This window comes from Octodon degus, unplaced genomic scaffold (genome assembly GCF_000260255.1).
Source record: "Octodon degus isolate 3935 unplaced genomic scaffold, OctDeg1.0 scaffold00057, whole genome shotgun sequence".
NCBI lineage: Eukaryota > Metazoa > Chordata > Mammalia > Rodentia > Octodontidae > Octodon > Octodon degus.
Window position 1 is genome coordinate 2,423,583 of NW_004524633.1, and position 9,789 is coordinate 2,433,371.

The following is a 9,789-nucleotide window of genomic DNA, read 5'->3' on the forward strand; positions in this document are numbered from 1 at the left end:
GGAGCTCCCTTCTTTGGGATCCTTCAGTTTGGGAGTCACTGGCCTCGCGGGTGTTCTGAGCACTTGTCTGTGCCTGGCACGGTGTCTGTCACCCTGCATCTTGGAGCCACAAGCTTCGCATCTGAACTGCTTTATATTCCCAGGACCTAACGCCATTGTGCATATTTAAATGTTAGATGCTGTGAAGACATCCTGGGCAACGCTGTGCTTCAGAAACAGCGTGCAGGGCTCCGAGCGCTTTGCCTCAGGAGGACTCCCCAGCTATTTGCTGAACCAAAGTGGACAGCTTGTTTTGCTCTTGAGCCGCTGGTAACTGGCACAAGCGCAACGCAGACTGGAAAGAATGCCACGGCGCGCTGTGCACGCCAGAGCCTTGGAAAGGCATCACCGCCACACATGTTATGTGCTCTCAACTTCCACAACTGATTTAACTGCTGTACAAATGTATCTATGAAATATTCAGCATTCTTTACGCTTCCTTAATAACATTACTAATAAGTGGCTGCAATTACGTGTTTATTTCCACAAATGTCTATGAATATCAGATGATCTAATTATAGTTTATTAACATTTCCTTTGCGTCACTCCATGGAAATCTCTCTCACTGCATGCATATTGTTTTGGTGCATGAGTGCGGAAAGCTGCAGACTGTTTTCCATGATCATAGATTTTAAATATTTACTTGCTAGTGTTGCATAATTTAGCACACTAGAGTTGGAAAGCATTTTGTATGGGAGCTGATGCCCTGCCAGTGTTAAATAGAACGTGCCTCTGACTTCTACATGAGGTTGTAAAAGGGAAAGGTGTTCGGGTCCTTTTTCTAACAGATTAAAGGTTTTTTTTTTTTTTTTTTTTTTGCTATAAATCCATAAAAAAGTCAATGTTTGTGGTACACTCACAACTCAATTTTGCGTAATTATCAGCTATTTTACAAATCCAAGTATTGTTTCTCACAGCCTGTTTAATTCCTTCTTGTAATCCAAATCTTTATGGAAGGTTAAAAAAAGCACAGATACCTTGCTTGATTCGTGCTATTTCTCTTAAGTAATCAGAAAGCTCTGTATTTAAAATATGGAACCACAGGGTATTTAATCAATTTAATTTAATTCTATTTAATCAGACATGAAAAAAGTTATTTTGTTTGCCCACTTTAATAAATATTTCATTTGTTTCTTGTCATAAACTTTTTGGTTCTTTGGTGGCCCCACCGTGTGAATGGAAAATAATCTGGTTACTTGTTTTTGTGAGACTAATACAAATAAATGAATGCAAACCACTAAGCACATTAAAAATTGAAATGCATGTTTCAGGTTTCATATTGAACTTTTTTTTTTTTTTGGAGGAACCGAGGATTGAACTCAGGCCTTTGCACTTGCCAGGGAAGCACTTATTCTACTGAGCCATCTCCCCGGCCCCCATATTGAACTTTTTAATTCTGCATTTTGTGAGGTTTTCATCTGGTGTTTTCATAGTCTGGTAGTAAAGACCGTAACTTATTTACTTCTCCCTTCAAGCGTCTAGTGTAATTTTCTATGCATGTCTAGCAGGTCTGGTAACTCTTGCTCCAGCAGGCTCTGCGCTACTGCATACGGCACAGCATTGTACTGTGCAATAATTCAGTATTAAAAAAAAAGTCAGTCTTTCTCTCGACATCTCAAGGTTGAGGTCTCTCTTTGTAAGACCGCCCTGTTTCAATACCTACAAAGAATCTGAAAGTAGAAAATGAGCGCACATATCCTGGCAAGTTTTTCAAGAGCCCACTCGTCGGCTCTCACCACATCTCAGAACACCGGTACAGCGCATCAAGAGAGAACACCGCCCATTTTCAGCAAAGCAGGACTTCTGGGAGATCTACGCCGGTGGGGGAGCAAGGCCCGAGAGCGCGTGGCATGCCGGGTCTTGTAGTTCCCCCCGACAAGCGCGTACAGTCGCACAGCATGCCGGACGTTGAAGTCCAATCGTTCGCTAGGCCTCGGACAGCCGTGCTGCGGTTTGTCTACCACAGAGGCACTTCTTACAGCTACTCTTCGACGGCTCGCCGCTCGCCGCAGCGGTAACCGCGTGAGGCTGGGGAAGAACAGGTCGAGGAAACGATCGGGCCACAGGCGGCGAGTGCCGCGTAAGGCGTCAGTGCGCGGGAGGGGCCGGCCACAGGTCTTGCTCGAAACGCCTCGGAGTACGGTGGCCGGCTGGGGGTTGGCACGAGGCTGTCCCTGCCAGTACGGTGGCCGGCCAGGGCTGGGCGCGAGGCTGTGGCTCCTACGGTGGCCTGCTGGGAGCTGAGGCTGCAGCGCGGAGGTCCGAACGCCTTATTGCCCGCGGGCTGCTCTTTGGTGGCGGCTGCCGAGTCTGGAACGTCTAGCGGTTGCTAGCTCGCGTACGTGGGTCAGTTCTTCAGTTCCGTTTGGGTGAGGGGTCCCCTCGAGGTCGCAGTCGAGGAGGTTGGGACGTGGTGTCTCTGGCCCCGGGAGGACCGGGTCTTGCGGGGCTCTGCCCCTAGAGGCGACCCTGCGGCCCGGTCCGCGGCCCGGGCGGCCTCGGCGGCTCCCTGCCTCGCGGTGGGCTCCCGTCTGGCTCCGCCGGGGCAGCCGCCGCCCTTCCTGAGGCCCTAGGCGTCCCGGGTGGCCCCGGGCTCCCAGCTGTCCCCCTCTCCCTTCCCAAGCCCCGACCGCTGTCGTCTTGGTCACCGCTCCGACAGCGACGCTCGAGCCTGGGTGAGCGATGCCTCTGTGTTGCCGTGCGCTCGCTCTCCGTGGTTTCTGCTCACCTTGCCACCGCGCCGCCCCCCGCCGCCCCCCATCCGAGGTCCTCTGGGGTCGCGCGCAGAGTGGCTTCTTTGGGAGAGCGTGGTTAATAGAACTGTTCTGACTGTGGTGATGTTACGTGAATCTGTATCGGGTTAGCATTCATCAGATTGCATGCCAATGAAGTCAGTTTTGCTATATGCTAACTTACAAATAAGAAACTAGTGGACATCCTGGAGAGCCGGCCTTCGTGTGGCTTATATTTATAAAAATTTTAGGATTTTTTTTTTTTTTTTTTGCGGTACCAGGGATCGAACTCAGGACCTTGCACTTGCCAGGCAGGCAGGCACTTATGCTGCTGAGTTATCTCTCCTATTGATCAAAATTTGTCGGAGAATCTAAAAGTGATTTGAAAAATTTGAATGAATTTGTTAATACATTTAACGCAATACTGAATTACATGTGACAGAATAAACATATTTTCAATGAAATTAACTATAGGTCCAAAAATAAGTGAAATTGAAATTCTATTGTTTTGCACTTGAGAATTCTGTCATGTCTGGTTACCAGAAGGCAGCTGAATTCTCCTGTTTGTGCATCCGCTACATTATGGTATCACAGGTCATGTAGCCCCGGGCGGAGTGCATTCTTATCTATAATGACTGGGAACATGAGCTCTCTCATTTCATATGATTTCCTTGGTTTTACATTTTGTTTTGTATTGATTATTTTCTCATGTGGGGTTCATGGCCAGCCCAGAGTTGAGAATACCTTGTCATAGAGCTGTTCATATCTGAATTACTTAGAGGGGAATTTTCTTCTTTTACTTCTGGGTGGTACGTCATAGTGGATTTTTTTCTTTTTTCTTTTTTTAGCGACAGGGTCTCTATGCAGCTCTGGGCTGCCTTGTGCTCACTTTTGTAGCCCCAGGAGGTCTCAGACTCCCAAGTACTGGGATTCCATGCCGGGTTCTAGGCCTGCCCGTTGGCATGTGGGGCCGGGTGGGGATGAACTAGGAACCTTGAGCTCCTGGCCAGCTTTATGCTGCTGAGCTATTGCCCCAGTACTCCTGGTGGAATTTTTGTAGTGATTTTGTGTCAACTAATAACAGACACAAGGGAGCAATCTTTTTTTTTTTTTTTTTGCGAAACCGGGGATTGAACTCAGGCCCTTGTGCTTGCCAGGCAAGCACTTATTCTACTGAGCCGTCTCCCAGGCCTGTAGAAAGGGATTTTGTTCTTGCTGTGTGGGACTGTGTAACTGGGTGGGTTGGTAGCTTCTTGTTGCACTGGTTTCTAGTCCTATCATCCTCCTCCAAGTGATATAATCTCTGCTGGCAGTGCAATATGCATACTGATTCTTGTGGCTTATCGAGTTAGGGTTATTCCCAAGTGATCTGAAATGGATTCAGCCCTGCTAAGTTAAATATTTGGGACTAAGTGTATAATATTTCAAATTAATTCACTTGCAGAATTCTTTATTGGAAAAGCTTAAGAAGGTAGACAGTCAAACATTTTATGTTCTTGCGATTCCTATTTTTTATTAGTGAATATTTGTGATGCATAATAATTACATTCATTTTTTTTTTTTTTTGGGTGGCTGGAGTGGAGATGGGAAACCTTTCATCTCCATTTTATTTTTTTATTTTTTTTTTTTTGTTTTTGTTTTTGTTTTTTTTTCTTTTCAAAGTTTTATTGATAAACATATAGCAATGAGACAGTTTCAAATCAAATCGAAAGTACAGTTTCAACAAATAATACACTGCATATATTCTTCTTAGTGGTTAATTGCTGTACAAGATGCAGACTTGTGATCCTACTTACAAACACCATTAGAAAAAATCATTCTATTCATTAAGAGAATGCAACTATATATCTATCCCAACCTCTTTGAATACACAGATACAAAATGGACATTCATAGTTATACCCCAATTTTTTTTTAAGTTCCGTTGTTGAATATTATAGGTGTGTAAACTCAGCAAAATATTCTAAAAGATACATTCATTTTTGGAAATGGAATATATATATATATATATATATATGATTTTTTGGGATCATTTTTGGTCCTTTTACCTCTTTGCCTACCAGTTCATCTTTTTGCTTCCTATGATCTCCTCCAAAATGTTTGCCTCCTAAGACTCCTTTTCAAATAGATACTTAGTAGGCACTTACAGAACATTTAGTAAAACCATCAGAACAGTCCCAGGTGAGTGTCTGTTGTCCTCATGTTTTTTTTTTTTTTTTTAAATTTTTTTTGTCCTCATGTTTTGTTGTGTACTTTTTATGACATTGTCTCCATTAATTACAGCAACTCCCTGGTCATTACATAGTATTTACAATTGAATGAACCAAAGCTCAGTGAATGTGTGTCATCTAGTTCAGATCGTTTTGGCTCTTTCCGCTGCACCACAGCTGCAAAGATTTGTTCTCTGCCCTTGGTAACAGTGCATCTGCGCAGATACCTGGTGAGCAGCTGGTCCTAGCAGTCACTGTGGGGTGCTCTGGAGGGGAGGGGAGGGGAGGGGAGGGGTGCACCCCTACTCCAGGGAGCTCGGCTGTGAGAGATGCAGACCCAGCCTACCAGAAGCACAAAGTAGGGCTGGTGTGTGCCAGACGTTAGGGTTTTAGGTTGTGAAGGCTGAAAATAGGGGCCAAATAGGAAAGGTGTCTTGAAGGTAACATTTAATCTGGAGTTTAAATAGCAGGTGGGGGTTTTGTAGTTAGAGGTTAGGAAGAAAGTAATTCCAAAAGGAAGTGTAAAGTGCACGAAATTCCAAGAGAGGCTCAAGAGAGGGACGTGCAGCCAGCTGCTTGGTGTCCTCGGCTTCCTTGCCTGTAGTAGGTTCCTGGTGTTTGAATGGGGAATAAACAGTGTTTAAATAAAGGAAGCTGTGGTGGGAGTGAGTGAGGGGCTGGAGTGCCCCAGTGGGGTGTCGCATGGCCAATGGTGGACTTGGTGCAGCGGGGGCCTGTGAGTCATTGGATGGTAGGGTAGGGTAGTGGCCAAGAGAGAAGGGAGGCTTGCGTGCCAGTTCGAACTTGGGACTGGGGAGTAGGTTCATGAGTTCCCTGTGTAAGTTGTAGAGTGCACCATTATTTTATGAATCACTGAAAGAAAAATATTGTCAATTAAACATACCAAGATTGCCCTCAATTTCAGTGATAGAGTGGAAAATCCTGTGACCTAGAATTCATGCTGTAGGGGGCCTCCTTATGATGGTTTGTGTTTGCTTGTTGGATATTTTTGTAGACATCTGTAACCTTTGACACCCCCTCAGCATTTAGTCATTCACCCAGCCTCCCGGCTGTCTTCTCGCCACACTGACACAGGTTGGGAAAGCCCTTGGAGTTGGCTGTGTCTGAGGAGGCAGATGAGGGCAGATACTCGGCTAAAGAAACTTGTAGGTTGCAGCTCTGTTAAGTGCGATAAGAAAAGGCCTGGAGTTCGCTTCTTGGCGGAGGGGTGGCTTCAGAGGGGGCTAGATTGGAGATTGGGGAAGCCATTGGGGAGGTTGTGGGGTTTCCCCAAGGACACTGCTGTCAGCTAGAGAAAGTGTGCTGGTTAGGAGATACCATGGAAGGGAGCCGTGCTGGGAGGAAAGCTGTGGCTGGCCACCCCGGTGGACGGGGTTTGGGTCCCTGAGACTGGGAGCGCTCCCCAGAGCCTGGTTTAGAGGAGCTACTTAGCTCTTCACTATTATTGCGGCAGCAGTGCTCAAGGCTAGCGTCTTAGTCATTTTCCCCTTTCCTGTCATTGCTTCGGCTGAAGGCTGGTGTACATGCAGTAAGTCTTCTGGGTTTTTTTTTTTTTTTTTTTTCCCCCACACCAGCAGGGGTGAAGTTCTAGATGAAAGATTGGGATGTGTTTTGAACCCATGTGTGACCTATTGTAACCATGTACTTGAATAGCTTGCTTGGGATTTAGCAGTAAATCGGACATCTGGTTAAATTCTAGCTTCATTCTGCTTCTGCCTAGGTAAAATACAAGTGTACATCAGGGAATAAAGACCTACTTTTGATTTTTTTTTCCTTAAAATGTTTCATTTGTTTAAATTTTTTATTTCACAGTAAGTTACAGATTCTGTAGAACAGTGTGGACTTTGGAGTGAGACTACCTGAATTCCAAGGCTTGCTTACTTATTAGCATTGTGATCTTCCAGAAATTATATGACAGTTCCGCAGCTTTGTTGTTTTATTTACAAATTCAGGATAATAATGATGCTATTTTGTCCTTGTGAGGATAAAACGAGATGTTAAGTATGTACCTTTGTTAACAGACTGGTAATACTGGGGCTGGGATCCTCTCGATTTTTGTGACCATGTGTTAGCTTTCGGGCTCTACAACTAAATAATAAAACTCAGTTTGAAAGCAAGTTTGCCTGGTGGTTGGCTTTGGTTTAGAGAAAATCTTGTGTCAGCCGGTTTGCATGTCTGCGCAGCCTGAGATGCGTCAGCGTGCGCTGTCTGTGCCGTCTTTCACAGACTTCTCAACCGGGATTGTGGTCTTCTGTAGCTGTAGTGGAAATCTGATGCTGTGATTTTGTGATTACTTGTTAAGATTATCATTTTTGTTTTTTTAAATTTTAATTTTTATAAATTTTTGAAAGCTATTTATTTATTTATTTATTTGGTACAGGGTCTCACTCTGCAGCTCAGACTTGTAGTAATCCTCCTGTCCCAGCCTTCCCAGTGCTGGGATTACAGGCATGTGCTACCACACACGGCCCCATTTCAGTGGCCAGCTTGGTGCCCAGCGCAGGTGCAGCATGTGGTACCAGGGATCAAACCTGGATCCGTGGGGCTGGTGAGATGGCTCAGTGGTCTAAAACAACTACTTAGAACAAGCTTAGCAAAGCACATGGACCGCAGTTCAATCCCCCAGCACCACATGCCAGCCAGCCCCGCCCCCTGGTGGGCTGAGCTGGCCACACACACACACACACACACACACAAATAAATAAAATAAATAAATTAAAAAAAAAAACCAAACCTGGATCCTTGTGCTTGCCAGGCAGGCGCTTAGACCACTGAGCTACCCCTAGCCCATCATCTTTATTTTTAATCACACTTTGTTTTCCTTCTTTTGGTGCTAGACATTGCACCAAAGGAGCCCTAGGCCACATCGCCAGCACCTTTTATTATTTCTTCTTTTGAGAGAAGGTCTTGGTAAATTGAGCAGGCTGCTTTGAGTGTGGCATTCCTCTTGCCTCCGCCTCCTGAGTAGCTGTGATGACGCGCACGTGCCACCATGTCTGAGTTAGCCCAGCTTCTTGGGCTTTTACTCTTATTTTTAGCCTCAATGGGAAGGGTGAAGAAGTAAAATTTATAAAGTCTAATCAGGGTCTGTGAAGTAAACTTAATTTTCATTCTAGCATTTTTCTCCAATTTTTTTTCTTTTGACAGTTTCAAACCTATAAATAAGATGCAAATAGTAAGACCAGTACTGTGCTGTGCATGCCTGTCCTCCCTCCTAGATCCCTAAGCTGGTAGCGTGTACCTCCCCTCGCTGTGTAATGCACTCTGCACCTGCATGCGCACGCGCACCGTGTGGCTGCTGTGAAGTGAAGGTGGAAGCACTGTGGCGTGGCCACCGAGGTACTTCTCCATGCGTCTTCTGAGGAGAGAACGCAGAGGAAAACCACTGGTCATTCTTGCTTTAGTCAGTCATCGCGCTGGTAATCGCCAAATAGTGCTTTCCAGTTGTGCCAGGGCTTCTGCCTGTATTTTCAGGCTGGCCTGCTTCTAACCAGGAGCTCCTTTTCCCATCACTGGCCTTCCTGGGCTGGAGGGAGTTGGGTTTTGTTTTGTCTTGTTTTTGCTTGCTTGCTTCCGGGCAGTGCATATAGAACCCAGGGCCTTCATGCAGAGCCACATCGCCAGTCTTCTTCACTTTTTGAGATGAGCTTGCTAAATTGCCCATGCCTGGCTCCGATTTGTAATCCTCCCGCCTCCACCTCCCAGGATGCTGGGATTACAGGTGTGTGCCACCGTGGTCTACTCTTGTTTCCTTTCATTTTGGTAGCACTGTGTGCTTAAACTGTCTCAGAATTGGTCAGTGGTAGTTCTTCAGTCTGGCCCCTGTGGCCTTCAGATATGTCCAGCTGCCATTTGTGAATGTTTTCGACTCTTTTTGTACAGTAAGATGTTCCATACTCACCGGTTGTCTTTCCTGTTCCCGACCTGGAGCCAGCTGTTTTAATAGAGTCTTGCTTCTTTTTACTGTGAATTGACTTTAGAATTCAGTATCGAGACTTTGCACATTTTCTTTGCTACTGGGTAACATTGCTGTGAGCTCTTTAAATACAGACTCACACACATGCACACGCATGCGTGCTTCTTATATTCTCAAAATACCCTCAACTCAGAATCACTAAAGAGTTCACCTTGGTTTTTTTTGGCAGAACCAGGGATTGAACTCAGGCCCTTGTGCTTGCCAGGGAAGTGCTTATTCTACTGAGCCATCTCCCCAGCCCTAAGTGTTCACCTTCTTTGAAAGCATATTAATCTCTTCTTCTTCCCTCAGGGAGAATACAGACTCCCAACCATGTCAGTATACACACTCATCTAATCTGTCCTCTACACACATGAAATAGTTTTGAAGTTGAGATCATTATCGCTTCCAATAACAAATCCACTAAGTGAAGATTTCTTTGACATTTTAAGTCTTTAGATTTTATCTCACTATATAGCATTAAATACCAGTTGGTGTTCAGAATTGCTTGAATGATTTTTCAATGTAGTTAAAATTTTAATAAGCTGCTTTTTTTTTTTTTTTTTTGGCGAAACCGGGGATTGAACTCAGGCCCTTGCACTTGCCAGGCAAGTGCTTATGCTACTGAGCTATCTCCCTGGCCTCTAAGCTACTTTTTAATAGACTTTGTAAAATCAGGTATCTATAAAACTAAAATAGGCAGTTTTCTTTTTTGAAACCAATTTTACAGCAACCTAAGCAACTAATTCGAAGATAGCACCATGCAATACAGTGGCCGTTGCTGAATTCCTATTACAGTGTTCAGTTGAATTTTGTATTGTTTCTAATGCTTA

At 44.9% G+C, this 9,789-nt stretch overlaps 1 protein-coding gene across 9 annotated transcripts in view; it reads left to right on the forward strand.

Moving 5' to 3' along the window:
• Positions 1–2,095: 2,095 nt before the first annotated feature.
• Atg4c (autophagy related 4C cysteine peptidase) overlaps positions 2,096–9,789 on the forward strand; it is a 68,615-nt gene continuing 60,921 nt past the window's right edge. For 2 of the 9 annotated variants that reach the window (XM_023718326.1, XM_023718327.1), the window contains exon 1: positions 2,149–2,377. The gene's annotated coding sequence lies outside the window, so the exon portion shown is untranslated. Of the gene's footprint in view, positions 2,120–2,148; positions 2,378–2,400; positions 2,715–2,830; positions 2,850–8,148; positions 8,232–8,801; positions 8,804–9,789 lie in introns of those variants that run through there. The other 7 variants (XM_023718320.1, XM_004633963.2, XM_023718318.1 and 4 more) reach the window with 6 other exon arrangements.